The sequence below is a fragment of the Hyla sarda genome, chromosome 6, assembly GCF_029499605.1.
Source record: "Hyla sarda isolate aHylSar1 chromosome 6, aHylSar1.hap1, whole genome shotgun sequence".
Classification (NCBI taxonomy): domain Eukaryota; kingdom Metazoa; phylum Chordata; class Amphibia; order Anura; family Hylidae; genus Hyla; species Hyla sarda.
The window spans coordinates 141,988,598-142,012,242 of NC_079194.1; the positions used below are offsets into that span (position 1 = coordinate 141,988,598).

The following is a 23,645-nucleotide window of genomic DNA, read 5'->3' on the forward strand; positions in this document are numbered from 1 at the left end:
AGAAAAAAAAAAAGAAGCAGTAGTCAAAGAGAGGAAAGAATGACTACTGCTACAGAAACTAACAACCAGCAAGAAGATACAAAGGGAGTAGAACTCAAGGACAAAAGTTGCCCAGAGAAACCCTATACCTATTGGGGGGTAGAGTTAAACAGCGAGAGGACCAGAACCCACTGCACCACCGTAAACACAAGAGCAACTGAGAAGAGGTAGACAGGTGCTGAGAGGACAATGAAGAAGAGCAAATGAAATGGAGGAAGAAGGCAGCAGGTAGTAAGACAGAAGTCATGGAGAAAGGGGCATCTTAGAGACAAGACAAAATAATCGGCATGGATCATAAAATGAGAACCAATCTATGAAAAATGGCTAACAAATAAGCCTCAACAAGCTAGGTAGTCAGGTCAGAGGTGTAGTAGCCCCGCTTAAGGTGTCAGAGGCCGTGGGCGACGGGTCAGCGATGCAGCTCGTGGTCCACTGGTGTGAGAGTCCCAGGGAAGACTAGGGCGAGGGAGCCTTGCAGGTGAGGAAGCGGGAGGTTGCAAAGGCCTTTTGACTGCAACAGCGGCCATTCTGGAATCACCATATCAGGTCCAAGTCCAAGGCATGGAGGAAGCCTGGGAGGTCATCTGGTGAGCGCAGGGACAGCACCCGCCCTTTGTTGCAGACCGTAAGAGAAAAGGGGAACCCCCAGCGGTATGGAATGTCACTGTCCTGGAGGACCTGCAGGAGAGGCTTGAGGGCTGCTCATTGGGCCATGGTATGTCGAGATAAGTCCATGTACAGTTGGATAGGAATGGCCTGATAGGAAATTTGACTACGTCGTAGCGCACTTTGCAGAATGTCCTCCTTAAGGGCATAAAAATGGATCTGGCAAATGACATCTCTGGGGTTGCGGTCGTCAGCACTAGGAGGGCGCAGCGCCCTATGAGCTCTGTCCATTTCTATGTGCGCATCAGGAGGATGGTTGAGAAGGTCATTGAAGATGGAAAACAGGGCCTCCCATAGTTCTCTGGGAGACACTGTTTCCGGCAGGCCACGGTCTCTGATATTGTTTCTGCGACTCCGATGTTCGATGTCAGCTGGATGTTGTTGAAAATGAAACAGCTGTTCCGTGTGTCCGCTCACTACAGCTTGCAGGGCCTGTAGTGAGGACAGGGTAGAGTCCTGAGTCACCTCCACAGCGTCCACCCTGGAGGTCACAGAGGAAAGTTCTGCAAGGAGCTGCACAAAATCTTGCTTGCATTCATCCACCACTTGCGGAGCTAGATTAGAAATATCAACTTGTGGGAAGGTAGTGGAAGAGAGATTGTAGGTCAGCCAGGGTAATGGGAGCGGAGGGCACTACAACTGGAGGTACAGTCTTTTCACAACTCAAAGAAAATTGGCAGAAATCCTCAGCATGAGGCCCCAGTCCTGAGGTTTCTGATGGCGAACAAGGCAGCGAAGGAGTAGCAGGGTGGTCACAGGCAGGGTCCAGCAGCACTGCCTGGGGGGAGGATGCATGTACCTGGCTCGGAGAGATGGAAGCTGGAGGGGAGGCAGCCAGGGCAGATCCAGCTGGGGACATCATGGCAGGAGCAGAGACAGAGAGGACCATTGGGGGGGACGGATTCTTGACCGCCAGAGGAGGTGAGAGAGGGGATGGCGGGGGAGGAATGCTGAGAGCACTGCAGGGGAGGACGGTGGAGAATCCACATAGGGGCTCAGAGGGGGGCCAGCCGGGCTTAACATGGTTGTAGGGCCCGACCAGAGAAGTGGGGAATGACCCAATGGAGGCTGTAACTGAGGCACCAGAGGGGTTAATAGATTGTCCCCTGTCAGGAGGTCCGGAGGAGAGGAGCCCTTATCAGTGCAGCTTTCAAGAGGGTACACACATCTCTCACTCACTCGGCCTGTCACTGTAGTGGAGTCCGGGGTGCTCACAGGCAGGAGCAGCGGCGGTGAGGCGCAGCAGGAGAGCCGGAAAGGAGGAGGCCAGACCCCAGAGCCGGAAAGCGCAGCATCCCAGGAGAGGCAGCCGTAAGATGGCAGGAAGGCTCTGGAGAATAGCGGAGCAGACCCGAAGAGCCGGAGCAGTAGTCCGCATGCTGAGGCAAGTATGCAGGCAGGCTGAGAGGAGGCTGTGGGTGCACATGACCTCCTGTCCAAGATGGTGCCAGAGTGGAGAGCGAGGCCCTTGCACGGGAGTGCTGGGACCTTGTGAAGCAGAGTAATCTTTTAAGGAGAGTACATTTTCCGGCACTACTTTAGGTATGGGAGCATGTTCACACTAGAGCTACAGTTATTGGCCATGGTGGTACTTGGCTGGAGAGATCAGTTTCACAATATTCAACACTTAGCAAAGAAAGCAAAGAGTGGTTCACACTGTATGAATAATTTCTTTTCTCTTAAGGTGTACCTCTCATCAAATAAACTTTTGATATATTTTAGATTAATGAATGTTGAATAACTTTCCAATAGCATGTTAATGAAAAATATGCTTCTTTCTATTGTATTTTTCCCGATCAGTCCTGTCACAAGCATTTCTGACTCATGCTGGAGTCCTAAATACTCCGAGCTGCCGGCCTGCTTTGTTCACAGCCAAACAGGCTGTGAACAAAGCAGGCTGGCAGCTCTGAGTGTTCTCCTTTGTGAACAAAGCAGGCTGGCAGCTCGTAGTGTTTAGGACTCCAGCATGAGTCTGAAATGCTTGCTGCCAGGACTGGTAGGGAGACCCCTAGTGGTAATTTCTTCAAAGTGGAAAATTAAATAGAAAGAAGCATATTTTTTAATAACATGCAATTGTGAAGTTATTCAGCATACATTAATCTATAATATATCAAAAGTTTTTTTTTTGATGAGAGGTACCCTTTAAATGAACCTTCACCTTCCTTACTGCAGGGGGTGAAAGCATCCAGCAGGTATGTTCTCACAGACAGGCATTGACCGGCTTTTCTGCTTCTGGCCTGAGAACACATCCACACACTGGCAACACTTTGTTGAAGACTTATCAAGCCAGTATCATAGCATCATGTATATACAATCATTAAAACCATGTACACTATATCTCTATAGCATATATGTATGTTTATATTGTGTAGACCCATAACTTTTTTTTCATCTATAGACTCATATGTTTTATGATAAAAGAATAATAATAATAATAATAATAATAATAATACACCTATGTACCTGTGTTGGGGTACATTTTTAGCACTGTGATATGTAGTTTTTCTTAGGACCAATTTGGTGTAGATCAGACTTTTTTAATCTCTTTTTATTTACACTGCTCAAAAAAAAGGAACACTAATAATATAACACATCCTAGATCTGAATGAATGAACTACCCATATGAAATGCTTTTGTCTTTACATAGTTCAATGTGCTGACAACAAAATCACACAAAAATTATCATTAGAAATCAAATTTATCAACCCATGGAGGTCTGGATATGAAGTCACACTCAAAATCAAAGTGGAGAACCACACTACAGGCTGATCCAACTTTGATGTAATGTCTTTAAAACAAGTCAAAATGAGGCTCAGTAGTGTGTGTGGCCTCCCCATGCCCGTATGACCTCCCTACAACGCCTGAGCACTCTCTTGATGAGGTCACCTGGACTAAAGCATCCGCCTACTCCTGGACAGTCTGTGGTGGGGGATGGAGCAAGACATTATGTCCCAGATGTGCTCAATTGGATTCAGTTTTATCCACAAAATATGTCCCTGGAGGTAACAGGGCAAATCATAAATTCAACAACCTTTGAGGGGTTACCCCCTCGCGGGGATTAAACCCTTCACTAGAACCCCCCTTAAAAACAATCTTTATTCTTAACTAGTTAAAATATTACCCCTTCACACAATGGTTAAAATTGTCAGTGGAGATTATGGTATTAGGGAGCTATAATTACTCCTCTCTTTGTATATGGAGCTTATAGTATGTAATTCTCCGTGCCGATCTTATATTGCTTAGGCGCAGAGTATACCTATGCTCTGAACTCTTTTTGTCCCTCCACTGTTTAAAACCAACTACCAGCCCACCCGACGTTTCGGTGATAAATCACCTTTGTCAAGGGTTAGAGGCTAATGCCGCGAGGGACGCTGTGCACTCACTAATATAGCCTACTGTTGACATCACTTCCTGACTTAATTAGCCAATCCCGTGGTGCCACATCATGTTCCCAGGTATCGCGGTCACGGCTCCTCCACTAATAATAAAGGAGGTCCGTGACGTGCCAGTCACATGATCTCATCATGTGATCAGGTTCCTGTCGTCCGCGTCCTAGGTTGTCAACGTTGCACATCCTGTCCGTGTCATGTGACCTCCACTTTACTACGTCACTCCAGTTTCAGCGCATGCGCTAAAACTTAGATTCTTATCCGATGTTTACCTGCATAGTGCGCACTCTCCAGGACTTAGAAAAAATCGCGGTCACATACTTCTGATGCGAATAACCTCTAGCTCCATGTGTTTAGTTCACATCTATATTCATTGGTATTCATCAGAAGAGTATTAGGGATAAATGCATTATATTCTTAGGTGGATTAGATTTCTTTTTTGTTTTATGTAGGCTATTAAGAAATAATAATGATGATAATTGATTTTAGTGCTTGTGTTATTTTATTTCAGGGGGACATTATCATTTAATATGAGAATTTACAGATATCTCTACATTGTATATATGAGTCATTAGATATATAAGTTGTCGTATATCCATGTAGTTATAGACTCATATATGCTCGGCCAATATATATCATTAAATATTGAAATTGGAGGGGGGGCAGATCTGCCTCTTCAAAGGATATAAATTAGTCCTTATGAGTTAGCCATTATTCATTGTATATAGTTATTATCCTTCCCCTAAAAAGTTAACAAGAATGATTCATCGTATTCAGACATTCTCTCTCTTCCAAAGAGAATATATTGTTATTCTACATGTTCTTCCTTATTGCATCTCCTTATTTTTTGATCTTAATTTCTATTTGGTTTCATATCCTTTATGTCTTCCTAGATGACATTCCAATATCTGATGGCCACTATCTCCCTATTAGAGGTGCATACTATCTGTAAATTATTAATTCATCACCCTGTTTCTACATAATCCACATTAGCACTTTCACTAGTTGTTGCACAGTTCCTCCGTCATTAGAATCTTCTAGTAGTATTATATGTTATGGGGTTAATTTGTAATGAATTAAATCAGTGTTATTGGAAAATCAAGAGCATATTGTCTTTTTCTATTACTCTAAAAATGCTGTAAATGTAAATTCTTCATTCAGTCCAAAAGGACTTCTACTATTTAGGCGATAAATCCATTTTGTCTCTTCTTTCAACAATGCTCTATCAATGTTCCCTTTTCTGGGTCCAATTTTGAATTGTCGAAGACCCCAGAATTTCAGTACATCGGCTTTATTCTCATGTCTCATTCTAATGTGTCGGGCCAAAGGGGTATCCACCCCTGTCCTTATTGTGCTTAGATGTTTCCCCACTCTTCTCCTTAGTTCTTGCGTAGTCTTACCCACATATAATTTGGGGCATGTGCAGGTGGCGATATAAATGACATTTTGACTACTGCAATTAATGAAATCTCTAATGGTATATTCTCTGCCGTCAGACGGATTCCTAAACTTTTTAATCTTCGCCATGTGTTTGCAAGTACTGCAATGTCCACATGGGAATGATCCGTTTGGCGGGTTTGGTATCCAAGTAGATTGGCTTTCCTTTCTTTGTTGGAAATGGCTATGGACCAAAATATCCTTGATGTTGGCTCCCCTCCTATACGTGATGCTTGGTCTACCTCCAATGACATCCTGTAAGTCGGGGTCTATTCTTAGAACATGCCAATGTTGGTTTAATATCCTTGTAATCTGAGATGCATATCCATCGAAGGTTCCAATGCATCTAATTATCTTTTGGGGAGTATCCCTTGCATTCCTTGAGCCCAGTAGTTCAGTTCTGTCAAGTGTCCTTACTTTATTATAGGTTCTTCTCATATGTTGTTTAGGATATCCCCGTTCTACAAACCTTCTCTTTAAGTTATCACTCTCTTTTTGAAAACTTGTCAAGAGACAAGTTTTCAAAAAGAGAGTGATAACTTAATGAGAAGGTTTGTAGAACGGGGATATCCTAAACAACATATGAGAAGAACCTATAATAAAGTAAGGACACTTGACAGAACTGAACTACTGGGCTCAAGGAATGCAAGGGATACTCCCCAAAAGATAATTAGATGCATTGGAACCTTCGATGGATATGCATCTCAGATTACAAGGATATTAAACCAACATTGGCATGTTCTAAGAATAGACCCCGACTTACAGGATGTCATTGGAGGTAGACCAAGCATCACGTATAGGAGGGGAGCCAACATCAAGGATATTTTGGTCCATAGCCATTTCCAACAAAGAAAGGAAAGCCAATCTACTTGGATACCAAACCCGCCAAACGGATCATTCCCATGTGGACATTGCAGTACTTGCAAACACATGGCGAAGATTAAAAAGTTTAGGAATCCGTCTGACGGCAGAGAATATACCATTAGAGATTTCATTAATTGCAGTAGTCAAAATGTCATTTATATCGCCACCTGCACATGCCCCAAATTATATGTGGGTAAGACTACGCAAGAACTAAGGAGAAGAGTGGGGAAACATCTAAGCACAATAAGGACAGGGGTGGATACCCCTTTGGCCCGACACATTAGAATGAGACATGAGAATAAAGCCGATGTACTGAAATTCTGGGGTCTTCGACAATTCAAAATTGGACCCAGAAAAGGGAACATTGATAGAGCATTGTTGAAAGAAGAGACAAAATGGATTTATCGCCTAAATAGTAGAAGTCCTTTTGGACTGAATGAAGAATTTACATTTACAGCATTTTTAGAGTAATAGAAAAAGACAATATGCTCTTGATTTTCCAATAACACTGATTTAATTCATTACAAATTAACCCCATAACATATAATACTACTAGAAGATTCTAATGACGGAGGAACTGTGCAACAACTAGTGAAAGTGCTAATGTGGATTATGTAGAAACAGGGTGATGAATTAATAATTTACAGATAGTATGCACCTCTAATAGGGAGATAGTGGCCATCAGATATTGGAATGTCATCTAGGAAGACATAAAGGATATGAAACCAAATAGAAATTAAGATCAAAAAATAAGGAGATGCAATAAGGAAGAACATGTAGAATAACAATATATTCTCTTTGGAAGAGAGAGAATGTCTGAATACGATGAATCATTCTTGTTAACTTTTTAGGGGAAGGATAATAACTATATACAATGAATAATGGCTAACTCATAAGGACTAATTTATATCCTTTGAAGAGGCAGATCTGCCCCCCCTCCAATTTCAATATTTAATGATATATATTGGCCGAGCATATATGAGTCTATAACTACATGGATATACGACAACTTATATATCTAATGACTCATATATACAATGTAGAGATATCTGTAAATTCTCATATTAAATGATAATGTCCCCCTGAAATAAAATAACACAAGCACTAAAATCAATTATCATCATTATTATTTCTTAATAGCCTACATAAAACAAAAAAGAAATCTAATCCACCTAAGAATATAATGCATTTATCCCTAATACTCTTCTGATGAATACCAATGAATATAGATGTGAACTAAACACATGGAGCTAGAGGTTATTCGCATCAGAAGTATGTGACCGCGATTTTTTCTAAGTCCTGGAGAGTGCGCACTATGCAGGTAAACATCGGATAAGAATCTAAGTTTTAGCGCATGCGCTGAAACTGGAGTGACGTAGTAAAGTGGAGGTCACATGACACGGACAGGATGTGCAACGTTGACAACCTAGGACGCGGACGACAGGAACCTGATCACATGATGAGATCATGTGACTGGCACGTCACGGACCTCCTTTATTATTAGTGGAGGAGCCGTGACCGCGATACCTGGGAACATGATGTGGCACCACGGGATTGGCTAATTAAGTCAGGAAGTGATGTCAACAGTAGTCTATATTAGTGAGTGCACAGCGTCCCTCGCGGCATTAGCCTCTAACCCTTGACAAAGGTGATTTATCACCGAAACGTCGGGTGGGCTGGTAGTTAGTTTTAAACAGTGGAGGGACAAAAAGAGTTCAGAGCATAGGTATACTCTGCGCCTAAGCAATATAAGATCGGCACGGAGAATTACATACTATAAGCTCCATATACAAAGAGAGGAGTAATTATAGCTCCCTAATACCATAACCTCCACTGACAATTTTAACCATTGTGTGAAGGGGTAATATTTTAACTAGTTAAGAATAAAGATTGTTTTTAAGGGGGGTTCTAGTGAAGGGTTTAATCCCCGCGAGGGGGTAACCCCTCAAAGGTTGTTCAATTGGATTCAGGACTGGGGAACAGGCGGGCCAGTCCATAGAATCAATGCCTTGCACTTGCAGGAACTGCTGACACACTCCAACCACATAATGTCTAGCATTGTCTTGCATTAGGAGGAACCCAGGGCCAACCGCACCAGCATATGGTCTCACAAAGGGTCTGAGAATCTCATCTCGGTACCTAATGACAATCAGGCTACCTCTGGCAAGCACATGGAGGGATTTGCGGACCTCCAAAGAAATGCCACCCCACACCATTACTGACCCACCATCAAACAGGTCATGCTGGAGGATGTTGCAGGCAGCAGAACGTTCTCCACGGCATCTCCAGACTCTGTCACATGTGCTCAGTGTGAACCTGCTTTCATCTGTTAAGAGCACAGGGTGCCAGTGGCGAATTTGCCAATCTTGGTGTTCTCTGGCAAAAGCCAAACACCCTGCACGGTGTCGGGCAGTAAGCACAACCCCCACCTGTGGACGTCGGGCCCTCATACCACCCTCATGGAGTCTGTTTCTGACCATTTGAGTGGACACGTGCACATTTGTGGCCTTCTGGAGGTCATTTAGCAGGGCTCTGGCAGTGCTCCTTCATGCACAAAGGCCGAGGTAGCAGTCCTGCTGTGTGGTTGTTGCCCTCATCCACGTCTCCTGATGTACTGGCCTGTCTCCTGGTAGTGCCTCCATGCTCTGGACACTACAGCAAACCTTCTTGCCACAGCTCGCATTGATGTGCCATCCTGGATGAGCTGTACTACCAGAGCCACTTGTGTGGGTTGTAGACTCCGTCATATGCTACCACTAGAGTGAAACCACCGCCAGCATTAAAAAGACCAAAACATCAGCCAGGAAGCATAGGAACTGAGAAGTGGTCTGTGGTCACCACCTGCAGAACCACTCCTTTATTGGGGGTGTCTTGCTAATTGCTTATAATTCCCACCTGTTGTCTGTTCCATTTGCACAACAGCATATGAAATTGATTGTCAATCAGTGTCGCTTCCTGAGTGGACAGTGTGATTTCACAGAAGTGTGATTGACTTGGAGTTACATTGTGTTGTTTAAGTGTTCCCTTTATTTTTTTAGAGCAGTTTTTTTTTCTGGATTGTTATGTGACAAAAATAATCCACAATTCTGGAATTTGGATTTTTTTTCACTTGAGTCATTCAATAGTATTATAGGGGGATATCTACCCCTTTACACTGCTGTCTAATTTGCACTCTTGCTTATAATTTACAAAAGTTGTGCACGTCCTTTGATAAATTTTGTACAAATATAGAAATGCCCCCCTGGCTCTACCGTGCACTCCTTCTCTACTTCACAGAGCTGTTGTATTCTGGCGCTGTACACTGCTTATATAGCTAGAAGTGCCGGAGCAGCAGTGTGTGCCGAACAAAACTCTGCACAATAGTAAAATCATAAATCTTTATAAAGTACACAGAGGGGGAGATTCTCAAAGAATTTTGTACCAAAAAAAAAAAATCTATTTTGGCGCGAAAAGTATTGACCACATTTTCAAAGAGCTTTGTGCCGCGGTTTACACTGTTCACGTCAGTTTTGTAAAAGTGGACGTGTCCACGTATATTGTCTGCTTTACATGATATTTTCAAAGGGGTAAGAGTCCGGTTTACATTTAAAAAAAATTCTTATTATTTTAGATACATGAATGCGGAGGACCGTCAGATTCGGTGGATTGCAATGATTAACATGTTGTTTTTTTTAATTGTCAATAAAAGGGTTAACAAGGGCTGGGGGAGGGGAGTGTTTTTTTTTTTTTTAAATAAAACATTTTGTTCAATGTGTTGTGTTTTTTATAATTGAATTTTCAGGCTTAGTAGTGGAAGCTGTCTTGTAGACAGAATACATTACTAAGCCGGGGTCCAAAATCAGTTAGCGCTAACCTCCAATTATTACTCCAGTACCCACCGCCACAGGGGTGCTGGGAAGAGCCGGTACTAAAATGGAGCTCCTAGGCGGTAACAGGCTGGCGTTATTTAGGCTGGGGAGGGCCAGTAACAATGATCCTCGCCCACCTTGGTAACGTCAGGCTGTTGCTGCTTGGTTGGTATCTGGCTGATACTGAAAAAATGGAACCACACATGTTTTTTTATTTATTTATTTATTTATTTAAAGGACATCTGTACTGTATGAATTTTACATATTCCTGTGCCCGGGCTGCAAAAATAAACAAACTAAACTTTAACTCACCTTCCTACGTTCCCCCCGTATTGGCCTCACAGTCCTCCTCTGCGATCCTATTGCTGCTTCCTGGGGACGGGAACGTCACAGAGCCGTCAGCGTATCACAGGCCACAGCGATGTCCCACCTTGGCCGGTCATAGGCTGAGCACACTGTCATGTAAGGAGCTGGCCAGAGCTCCTTACAGGACAGTGTGCTCAGTCTATCACCGGCAGAGGCGGGACATCACTCCGGCCGGTGATACGCTGACTGTTCTGTGACGTTCTCGTCCCCAGGAAGCAGCAAGTGGATCACAGCAGAGGACCTTGAGGCCGATATTGGAGCAATAGGGGAACATAGGAAGGTGAGTTAAAGTTTAGTTTATTTTTGCAGCCAGGGCACAGGAATATGTAAAATTCATGCAGTACAGATGTCCTTTAAATAACAAACAAACAACCAAAAAAACGCATAGGGTTCCCCCTATTTTCAGTATCCACCGGATACCAACCAAGCAGCAACAGCCTGACGTTACCTGGGTAGGCGAGGACCATTGTTACTGGCCCTCCCCAGCCTTAATAATGCCAGCCTGTTACTGCCTATGTGCGCTATTTTTGATGCTCCGGGCTTGTTGGTACCGGCTCTTCCCAGCACCCCTGTGGCAGTGGGTACCGGGGTAATAATTGGAGGTTAGCGTTAGCTGATTTTGGGGCTAATGCTAAGCCCCGGCTTAGTAATGGATTCCGTCTATAAGATGGCTTCCACTACTAAGCCTGAAAATTCAATTATAAAAAGCACAACACATTGAAATTTTTTTTTATTTATGAAAACACTCCCCCACAGCCCTCGTTAACCATTGTCTTGAAATTAAAAAAAACGCTGGTCATCGTCGCAGTCCACCAAATCTGACGTAGTCCTCTGCATTCAGGTGTCTGAAATGACAAGAAAAGAAAAACAAGAAATATGGGTTAGTATATTTTTTGCACTCTCCCCATGGGAGAGCGCACATAATGAGTGTGTTCATAAACGGAGCCTCCAATTGTTGCTAAACTACAACTCCCATCATGGTGGCTGTAGTTAAGCAACAGCTGGAGTCTCCCTGTTTGGAAACACACTGCCAGAAAGGTCCTGTTCCCATTATGCAAAATGCTCGATCTGTCCCTCTGCCCTTGGACTACTACTCCCGAGTCTGTCCCATGATGAGAGTAGTTGTAGTACCGCAGCGCTAAGGGATGGCACTTGCACATCCCCCGGCTTCAGGACTTATAGGACTACTACTCTCATCATGGACATACTCCGTCCATGATGGGAGTTATAGTCTAGGGGCTGAGGGGCAGATCGCAGCAGGTCATTCTTCAGAGACCCGCTGCAATCCGCATTTATTAAGTTAACAAACCTACAGCAAGTGATGCTCCCCGCCAGCTCCAGGCTCCTGTATACATCTCTCACAATTCGTAATCGCCGCCACCGGGAGACCGGAGCTCTGATTGGTGGATAGCTATTATGGGATTATGAATTATGACAGCGTATACAGTATTTCACCGCCTGGATGCAGATTGCAGATGGTCTCTGGAGAATGACCTGCTACGATCTGCCCCTCAGCCCCTAGACTATAACTCCCATCATGGACAGAGACTGTCCATGATGGGAGTAGTAATCCTAAAAGTCCTGCAGCCGGGGGATGTGCAAGTGCTATCCCCCAGCGCTGCGGTACTACAACTACTCCTATCATGGGAGACTCTGTCTGAAGGGCAGATCAAAGCAGGTCATTCTCCAGAAACCCACTGTGATCCACATTTATTAACTGTACATGTCGGCGGCTCCACTGCACTCCCCGCCGGCTCCTGTATACATCTCTCATAATTCATAATCCCCGCCGCCGGGAGACAGGAGCTCTGATTGCTAAAAAGCTTTTCACCAATCAGAGCTCCCGTCTCCCGGGCGGGGATTATGAAATGTGACAGCGTATACAGGAACCAGCGGGCAGCACAGTGTAGCCGCATGTGTCGCCGGCTTTTACAGTTAATAAATATGGATCTCTGGAGAATGACCTGGTGCTATCTGCCCCTCAGCCCCAGGACTATAACTCCCATCATGGGCAGAGTCTGTCAATGATGGGAGTAGTAGTCCTAACTGTCCCAAAATAGTTAATATATTATATTAGGTTTCCAAAATACAAAGGGGAATGCAAGTTTCACATTCTCAGATGCTTTCTTACACTTTGGTACGTGTCCTCCGAGGTGGTGTATATTTGCACAAGAAAAGTGCTTTTGCGCATTTTTTTGGCATAAAAAAACGCAGTTAATAAATTTGATTCTACAGTAGAAAGTGCTCGATGGTAAACTTAACCGTAGACATGGCTATGAAGAATTCTATCAGATTTTGCGGGGGGTAAAAAAAAGTAAAAACTCTAGCGCAAATTTTTTGCGTTAAAAAATACACACAAAAAAAAAAGCTCTAAATACAAGGATAAATTCCCCTCATATTGTTTATACAGATTAATGCAGTACCTATGTACTGCATTGATCTGAGATCAGGCAGGCTCTATCAGTAGAGATAACACAGCAGACACGGAAGCCTACGTAAGGCCTTAGGCTCCTGCATCAACAGGTCAGCTCACCACGATCACATTATGGGGGACTAACCTGAACCACTCCACAACCAATGTATCCTATAACAACCATTTAGATGCCACAGTCAAGTTTGGCAGCAGTACTTAAAGGGTTATTAGCCATGATTTCTGCACATTGGCTATTAGCTGCAATGTATGGGGTAGCTTGAGTCCTGAGTCTGCTCCTTACACCTTTAACGGTGCCATGACAGATGAGATTATAATCCCAGGGCTCCTATTCCTGTAGAGAGAGATTTAAAGTGCCCACTATTTTATTTTTTATTTTTACAGTTGCCTGTTTGGACAGCCATTTCAGCTACTAATAATTGCATATGGTTTTAAAGGAAAATTGCTATAAAAAAAAAGAAAGAAAGAAGCGCACACCATATGATATAGATAGCAAAAAAAATATAAACCAATCTTTATTTGGTAAACAAAGCACCTATAAAACACAAAAAGGCATCGAGACAAACCCTGGTGGCTCAAAAAGACCCCTCCACAAGGGCACTCATTTCCCATCTGCAATAATGCATCTGTCATCAGTGTCACCGCACTAACCTGTTGGTACAGGTTAGTAGTGCAGGTGACACTAATGACAACTATACTAACCTGTCCCAGTTCTGTGGTCCTGTTGTCCATGTTGCTTCGTATCTTCCATTCCGGTGGCAGGTGAAATTAAAGGGGTACTCCGGTGGAAAACAATTATTATTTTTTTTTTTTAAATCAACTGGTGCCAGAAAGTTAAACAGATTATTTATGTTTAAAAATCTTAATCCTTCAAGTACTTATCAGCAAGTTCTTTTCTTTTTTAATTTTTTTTCTGTCTGACCACAGTGCTCTCTGCTGACACCTATGTCCATGTCAGGAACTGTCCAGAGCAGGAGCATGTCCCAGTAGCAAACCTATTCTGTGCTGGACAGTTCCTGACATGGACAGAGGTGTCAGCAGAGAGCACTGTGGTCAGACTGGAAAGATAAGAACCTCCTCTGTAGTATACAGCAGCTGATAAGTAATGGAAGGATTAAGATTTTTAAATAGAAGTAATTTACAAATCTGTTTGTTTTCCACTGGAGTACCCTTTTAAGCTTCCTGATGGCCCCGCTGCGAGCAGGCCTGGGGAAACAGCAGAGGTAAAGTCAGAAGCTCCGCCCATTCCCCAAGCCCATCGCCGGAACAGAAGATACGAAGCAAGATAGCAGGACAACATGACCACGGAATGAGGACAGGTAAGTATGGTTTTCATCAGTGTCACCCGCACTACACACCTGTACCAACAAGTTAGTGCAGTGACACTAATTACAATTTTTCTTTAACTCCTTAAGGACACAGGGAGTACCTGTATGTCCTGTGTCCCGCTAACGGGATTTAAACCGTTCTCACAAGCGGAGAACGGGTTAAACCCAGTGGGTCCCGGTTGCTACGGGCAGCCAGAACCCCCGGCTAATGCCGGCACTGCCGATCGGGCCGTTAACCCTTTAGACACCGCGATCAAAGTTGATCGCGGCGTCTAAACTGAAAGTCAAACTATCCAGGCAGCTCAGCGGACCTGATCGGGACTATCGCAACAGAATAGCAATGTACCGATCAGCTTACTGGACGACAGGAGGGTCCTCACCTGCCTCCTCGTTGTCCAATCGGCGATCTGCTGCTCCATGCCTGCGCAGAAGGCTAGAGCAGCAGAGCGCCGGCAACACTGATCAATGCTATGCATATGGCATAGAATTGAACAGTGTATGCAATCAGAAGATTGCATAGTATAGCCTCCTAAGGATGCTAAAAAAAAAAAAAAGTTAAAAAGTGGTTAAAAAAAAGTGAGAATACATGTGAATAAGCCCCCCCAATAAAAGTTTAAATCACCCCCCTTTTCCTATTTTTTAAATAAAATAATGTAATAAAAAAAAAAAAATAATCATATGTGGTACTGCCGTAAATGTCCAAACTATTAAGCTAAACCACACAATCGATGGCATACACGAAAAAAAACACCTAATTCCAAAATAGTGAATTTTTGGTCACTTTATATTCCATAAAAATATTAATAAAAAGCCTCCTCAAAACAAAAATGATACCGATAAAAACTACAGACCAAGGTGCAAAAAAATAAGCCCTCATATAGCCCCATACATGCAAAAATAAAGTTATAGGGGTCAGAAGATGACAATTTTAAACATTCTAATTTTGGTGCATGTAGTTATAATTTTTTTAAAGTAGTAAAATAAATAAAACCTACATAAATTGGGTATCCCTGTAACCGTACGGACCTACAGAATAAGGATAATGTGGCATTTGTACCGAAAAGGGCACTGCTTAGAACTGGAAACCCTAAAAAGTTGCAAAATGGCGTTTTTTTTCTTCATTTCACCCCACAAATAATATTTTTTTTTGTCTTGCAGCAGATAATGTTATAATATAAGAAATGTCATTACAAAGTACAATTGGTGACGCACAAAACAAGCCCTTATATGCGTTTGTAGGTGCAAAATTTAACACATTATGATTTTTAGAAGATGAGGAGGAAAAAATTAAAATGCAAAAACAAAGATTGTTTTGAGTCCTTAAGCTGAAAATGGGCTGAGTCCTTAAGGGGTTAAGGATTGTTAATAAGTATTATAATGCTGGCTAGATACAATTATAACCTCTTCCCAACATTGGATGTAAATGTATGGCATGGTTGCTTGCGCCTTAACACACCATGCTGTACATTTCCGTCACGCAGTGCATTCGATCTATGAAGTAAGCTTAGGAGCTGTGCTGACTTCAATGATGGCGAGTGACAGCTGCTAAACAGCTGAATGCTTTAGGGTCTATTCACACGTACAGTATTCTGTGCAGATTTGATGCTCAGGATTTGAAGCTGTGCTCAGTCATTTAATTTACATTGAAATTGTAGCAGAAAATCCTGTGCATCAAATCTGTGCAAAATATTGTACATGTGAATACACCATTAGGGTAGGGTCACACGTAACGGATCCGCAGTGGATCCGCCGGTGACCTGACCCATAGCGTGCCTCCAGCCTTCACTATGGGTTGGGTCACCGGCGGATCCGCAGCGTAAAATACACTGTGGATCCGTTACTTGTGACCCTACCCTTAGGGAACGTTCAGATGTACAGTATCAAATCTGCACAGGATTTTCTGCTGCATATTTCAATGTAAACTAAATGACTGTATAAAGCTGAATACAGTAGTATCCTGTGCAGATTTGATGCTGTACGTGTGACTAGACCCTTAAGGATAATCTGCCAGCTCTATTTGCTGCTAAGAGCTGCAACACCATTGGATGTTTTTTTTTTTTTTTTTTCAAAAATATTTAAAAAAAAATACAATGTGCAAAAAGCTCCTTCAACAGGAGATAACAGCATATCAAACCCAAGAAAACTAAACTGGCCAATGGAGTATAGCAAATACAATACAGCATAGGAAGGCTTAACAGGCTACTAAGACAGAGCACCTCCTTCCCCATTAGATGTTTTATAAAGTATAAAAGCAAACTGAACCTTTCCTGGAGTTAATGATGGCTGCCAAACATATGAATTTGTCTTTTTACTTCTCAGCTAAGTGTCAAGGAGGTGGGATGAAATAGCTCAAGTGCCACAGCTTGGCAAGCCTCCTTGCTCACCCTCATTACCAGGCCCCTTCTTGACTGATCTGCAGGGCTCTCTAGGTCAGTCAAGGAGGGTAAAGTGAGGAGATGCAGTGGCGTTGCTAGGGTTGGTGTCACCCGGTGCGGTAGAAAATGGTGTCACCCCCATACCTCCCCCCTCCCCCCAGTAAGTTTTTAGCCTGTTGTGACAGACACCACTGTTGTAGCGCATTGTGAGAAATTCCAGTATAATAATCAGATATACCAGTTGCCACAGAATAGGAAAGTGTTAAAGAAGTTTTCACCATTTAAATATACAGCTCCCAGAATTACTTAAAGGGGTACTCCACTGGAAAACATTTACTTTTATATCAACTGGTACCAGAAAGTTAAACAGATTTTTAAATTACTTCTATTTAAAATCTTAATCCTTATACAGTACTTATAAGCTGGTGTATGCTCCACAGGAAGTTGTGTAGTTCTTTCCAGTCTGACCACAGTGCTATTTGCTGACACCTCTGTCCATGTCAGGAACTGTCCAGAGCAGGATAGGTTTGCTATGGGGATTTGCTCCTACTATGGACAGTTCTTGACATGGACAGAGGTGTCAGCACAGAGCACTGTGGTCAGACAGAAAAGAAATTAAAAAAGAAAAGAACTTCCTGTGAATCGCTTATACAGCAGCTAAAAAGTACTGGAAGGATTAAGATTTTTAAATAGAAGTAATTTACAAATCTGTTTAACTTTGTAGCACCAGTTGACTAAAATTTTTTTTTCCAGTAGAGTACCCCTTTGAGCAGTGGTAAGGTTATGCTGGGAGTTGTAGTTTCATTGACCTAACTGTAGAACTGACAAGCGACTACAGCTCTGATAGGACATAGTGAGGAGAATACACAATGATATCAGTGACTACAGGTGACGTCTTACATAGTTACATAGTTACATAGTTAGTACGGTCGAAAAAAGACATATGTCCATCAAGTTCAACCAGGGAATTAAGGGGTAGGGGTGTGGCGCGATATTGGGGAAGGGATGAGATTTTATATTTCTTCATAAGCATTAATGTTATTTTGTTCCAGGAATGTATCTAATCCTGTTTTAAAGCTGTTAATTGTTCCTGCTGTGACCAGTTCCTGAGGTAGTCCGTTCCATAAATTCACAGTCCTCACTGTAAAGAAGGCGTGTCGCCCCTTGAGACTAAACTTTTTCTTCTCCAGACGGAGGGAGTGCCCCCTCGTCCTTTGGGGGGGGTTTAACCTGGAACAGTTTTTCTCCATATTTTTTGTATGGGCCATTAATATACTTATATACGTTTATCATATCCCCCCTTAAACGTCTCTTTTCAAGACTAAACAATTGTAACTCCTTTAATCCTTTAATCATAGCTAAGATGCTCCATGCCCCATATTAGTTTAGTCGCGCGTCTCTGCACCCTTTCCAACTCCGCAGTGTCCCTTTTATGGACAGGTGCCCAAAACTGAACAGCATATTCCAGGTAAGGCCGTACCAATGATTTATAAAGGGGGAGTATTATGTCCCTGTCCCTTGAGTCCATGCCTCTTTTGATACATGACAATATCCTGCCGGCTTTGGAAGCAGCAGCCTGACATTGCATGCTATTCTGTAGTCTGTGATCTACAAGTACACCCAGATCCTTCTCTACCAGTGACTCTGCCAGTTTAATCCCCCCTAAGACATACGATGCATGCAGGTTATTAGTACCCAGATGCATAACTTTACATTTATCCACATTGAACCTCATTTGCCAAGTGGATGCCCAGACACTTAGTCTATCCAAGTCATCTTGTAACCTATACACATCCTCTATAGACTGTACTGTGCTACAAAGCTTGGTGTCATCTGCAAAGATAGAAACAGAGCTGTTAATGCCATCCTCTATATCATTGATAAATAAATCAAACAACAGCGGTCCCAGTACTGAACCTTGGGGTACACCACTAATAACCGGGGACCAATCAGAGTACGAATCATTGACTTCTCTATAATGAGGAGAATACACAATGATATCAGTGACTACAGGTAACGTCTTCTCTATAATGAGGAGAATACACAATGATATCAGTGACTACAGGTGACGTCTTCTCTATAGTGAGGAGAATACACAATGATATCAGTGACTACAGGTGACGTCTTCTCTATAGTGAGGAGAATACAGAATGATATCAGTGACTACAGGTGACGTCTTCTCTATAGTGAGGAGAATACACAATGATATCAGTGATTATAGGTGACGTCTTCTCTATAGTAAGGAGAATACACAATGACATCAGTGACTACAGGTGACGTCTTCTCTATAGTCTTCCCTTATCTAATTCAGATGGTACATACCGCCAGGACTTGCTCCAGCTAAAACTTCTCTCTGCAGAATGTGACGCCCAGACGTCTCCTCACTATGTCAGCGCATTCTCATCCTCTATATGAAAACAAGTATTATTATAAACCTGCCAGACACTGTATCCTCTAAATATAATACTACTATACACTATACTCTTTGATTATAAACCTTCCATACACAATACCCACTGAATATAATACTACCACACACTGTACATTCTGAATATAATACCAACACATACTGTACCCACTGAATATAATACTACCACATACTGTACCCTCTGAATATAATACTACCACCCACTGAGCCCTCTGAATATAATACTACCACACACTGTGCCCTCTGAACATAAATCTGCCACATACTGTACCCTCTGAATATAAATCTGCCACATACTGTACCCCTGAATATAAATCTGCCCCATACTGTACCCCTGAATATAATACCGCCACACACTGTACCACTGAATAAAATACTACCACATACTGTACCCTCTAAATATAATACTACCACCCACTGCGCCCTCTGAATATAATACTACCACAAACTGCGCCCTCTGAATATAAATCTGCCACATACTGTACCCCTGAATATAAATCTGCCACATACTGTACCCCTGAATATAATACCGCCACATACTGTACCCTCTGAATATAATACTACCACCCACTGCACCCTCTGAATATAATACTACCACAAACTGCGCCGTCTGAATATAACATTGCCATACAGTGCACTCTCTGAATATAATACCACAACCGCAGTAACACCCCTCAACATCCGTTAGCTGATGCTATTAACAAGGGAGGGGGGTATTGGTGGTGTTGCTAGTGGATGATGGTGCTACTACTGGGGGGGGGGGTGTTGCTGGAGGATGATGAGGGTGCTACTGGCCATCCCCCCTGGCAGTATCACCCCTATCATCCATCGGCAGGATCATCCTCCTGGCAGGAGCACCGCCATCATCCACCATCAGCATCTGCTGATTGAGGTGGTGGTGGGGGGGGGTTGGGTGTTGCTGGTGGATGATGAGGGTGCTACTGCCACTGCTGATTGAGGTGCTGCTGGGGTAGTGGGGGGTTGGGTGTTGCTGGTGGATGATGAGGGTTCTACTGCCAGGGGGGGAGCATTAGGTAGGCAGCAGTTCCTCCACATTAGGTAGGTAGCAGTTTCCCCACATTAGGTAGCATCTTTTCCCCACATTAGGCAGCATAGATTCCCCACATTTGGTACCAGTTCCCCCACATTAGGTAGCATCTTTTCCCCACATTAGGCAGCATAGATTCCCCACATTTGGTACCAGTTCCCCCACATTAGGTAGGTACCAGTTACCCCACATTAGGTAGCAATTTCCCCACATTAGGTAGCACAGATTCCCCACATTAGGTAGCAGTGATTTCCCACATAAGGTAGCATAGACTCCCCACATAAGGTAGCATAGACTCCCCACATTTGGTGGCACAGATTCCCCACATTAGGTAGCATAGACTCCCCACATTTGGTAGTAGTTTCCCCACATTAGGCCGCAGGTTCCCCACAATGGGTCAAAGTCTCCCCACATTAGATCGCTGGTTCAACACCCCCCCCCCCCCCCACACACACACAAAAAACACATACAACACAGAGAGACACACACACACACAGAGAGACACACACTCACAGACAGACACACACACAGAGTCACACAGTCACACACACAGAGTCACACAGTCACACACACACACAGAGTCACACAAACACACAGAGTCGCACAAACACACACAGTGACACACACACAGAGTCGCACAGTCACACATAGATAGAGACAGACAGAGAGACAGACACACACACTCACCCATCCAGCGCAGCGCTACTTCTCTCCGGGCGCCCTGCGAGTGACGTAACTGACGTCCTCCTGCGCGGCCATGCGGTGTGAGGTCAGGCCGGCACAGACGTGGGAGCGGAGGCCGGGCACAGTGCTGGTGAAGGTGAGGGGGGGTGTGATGATGGACGGGCGCACAGTGCAGGTGAAAGGGGGGGTTGCTAACGGACGGGCGCACCACACACACACAGCGCAGGTGAAGGCGGGGGGGGGTGCTGACGGATGGGAGGCCGGTCAGGCACAGATGGTGGGTGTCGGTGTAGCTGGGGAGGGGGGGTGGGTGCTGCGGAGCATCTTGGTGTCACCCCATTAGGTTGGTGTTACCCGGTGCGGGCCGCACCCCCCGCACCCGGGTCGCAACGCCACTGAGATGTGCTAGGTTGTGGCACTTGAGCATCTTGGCTCTGCCTCCTTTACATTTGGCTGTGAAATAAAACAGCGATTTTTATATGTTTGGCACAGCTTGCTTTTATACCCTAGTAGCTATCCAACTGTGTCTGCAGCTGTTAGCTGCAAATAAAACACACAGGTTCTTTTTAAGGACTGTTGTGTTGCTTTACTTAGGTAAGTGGTTCCTGCCATAATGTGGCCTAAACACTACACTACATTGGAGGGGGGGGGGGGGGGGGGGGGAACATGGGAGAAAAAAAGGTGTGTCCAAACCCATATGTTTCACTGGTGAAGTATATATATACCGTATTTATCGGCGTATAACACGGACTTTTTAGGCTAAAATTTTTAGCCTAAAGTCTGTGTGCGTGTTATACGCCGATACACCCCCAGGAAAGGCAGGGGGAGAGAGGCCGTCGCTGCCCGCTTCTCTCCCCCTGCCTTTCCTGGGGTCTAGAGCGCTGCTGTCGGCCCTTTTCACCCCCTGGTTATTGGCGCCGCTGCCCATTCTGTCCCCCTGACTATCGGTGCCAGCGCCGATAGCCAGGGGGAGAGAAGCGGCGCCGACAGCCAGGGGGAGAGAAGGGGCAGTTTTTTGAAGAGCAGCACTCCCAAGCCAGTTATGCGTGGGTGCAGTCAGTCTCTGGGACCCCGGTCCTGGGTCCAAAGGGTAATAGAAACAAGAATGGCGACCGCAGCACTCCAGATAAATGTGAAAAAAATGTATTCCAAGGTAAAAACAGGCAACGTTTCTGTGGCCTCACACCACCATTTTCAAGCCTGAAGCCTGGCTTGAAAATGGTGGTGTGAGGCCACAGAAATGTTGCCTGTTTTTACCTTGGAATACATTTTTTTCACATTTATCTGGAGTGCTGCGGTCGCCATTCTTGTTTCTATATATATATATATATATATATATATATATATATATATATATATATATACCGTATTTATCGGGGTATACCACGCACCGGCCTATAACACGCACCCTCATTTTACCAAGGATATTTGGGTAAAAAAAGTTTTTTACCCAAATATCCATGAAAAAATGAGGGTGCGTGTTTGCGCGTGTATACCCCGATATACCCCCAGGAAAGGCAGGGGGAGAGAGGCCGTCGCTGCCCGCTTCTCTCCCCCTGCCTTTCCTGGGGTCTAGAGCGCTGCTGTCGGCCCTTTTCACCCCCTGGTTATTGGCGCCGCTGCCCATTCTGTCCCCCTGACTATCGGTGCCGGCGCCGATAGCCAGGGGGAGAGAAGCGGCGCCGACAGCCAGGGGGAGAGAAGGGGCAGCGGCACCCATTGCCGGCGCCGCTGCCCCGTTGCCTCCCCCATCCCCGGTGGCATAATTACCTGAGTCCGGTCCGCGCTGCTCCAGGCCTCCGTCGTGCGTCCCCGGCGTCATTGCTATGCGCTGAACAGCGCGGCGCATGACGTCAGAGCGCCGCGCCGTGCATAGCAACGATGCTGGGGACGAACGACGGAGGCCTGGAGCAGCGCGGACCGGACTCAGGTAATTATGCCACCGGGGATGGGGGGAGGCAACGGGGCAGCGGCGCCGGCAATGGGTGCCGCTGCCCCTTCTCTCCCCCTGGCTGTCGGCGCCGCTTCTCTCTCCCTGGCGATAACCAGGGGGTGAAAAGGGCCGACAGCAGCGCTCTAGACCCCAGGAACGGCAGGGGGAGAGAAGCGGGCAGCGACGGCCTCTCTCCCCCTGCCTTTCCTGGGGGTATATCGGGGTATACACGCGCAAACACGCACCCTCATTTTTTCATGGATATTTGGGTAAAAAACTTTTTTTACCCAAATATCCTTGGTAAAATGAGGGTGCGTGTTATAGGCCGGTGCGTGGTATACCCCGATAAATACGGTATATATATATATATATATATATATAGAAACAAGAATGGCGACCGCAGCACTCCAGATAAATGTGAAAAAAATGTATTCCAAGGTAAAAACAGGCAACGTTTCTGTGGCCTCACACCACCATTTTCAAGCCAGGCTTCAGGCTTGAAAATGGTGGTGTGAGGCCACAGAAACGTTGCCTGTTTTTACCTTGGAATACATTTTTTTCACATTTATCTGGAGTGCTGCGGTCGCCATTCTTGTTTCTATTACCCTTTGGACACAGGACCGGGGTCCCAGAGACTGACTGCACCCACGCATAACTGGCTTGGGAGTGCTGCTCTTCAAAAAACTTGAATATATATATATATATATATATATATATATATATATATATATATAGCCAAAACAAGGAAGGGAGCCGGCACTGTAAAGACGGACTTCAAGTCCTGGGTGGGAGGCCTTGAGAAAGGCCTC

At 44.4% G+C, this 23,645-nt stretch overlaps 1 protein-coding gene across 3 annotated transcripts in view; it reads left to right on the forward strand.

The window, feature by feature from the left end:
• Nucleotides 1-23,645, forward strand: part of EXOC3L1 (exocyst complex component 3 like 1) — a 67,098-nt gene that overhangs the window by 7,887 nt on the left and 35,566 nt on the right. The gene's annotated exons all lie outside the window — the stretch shown is intronic.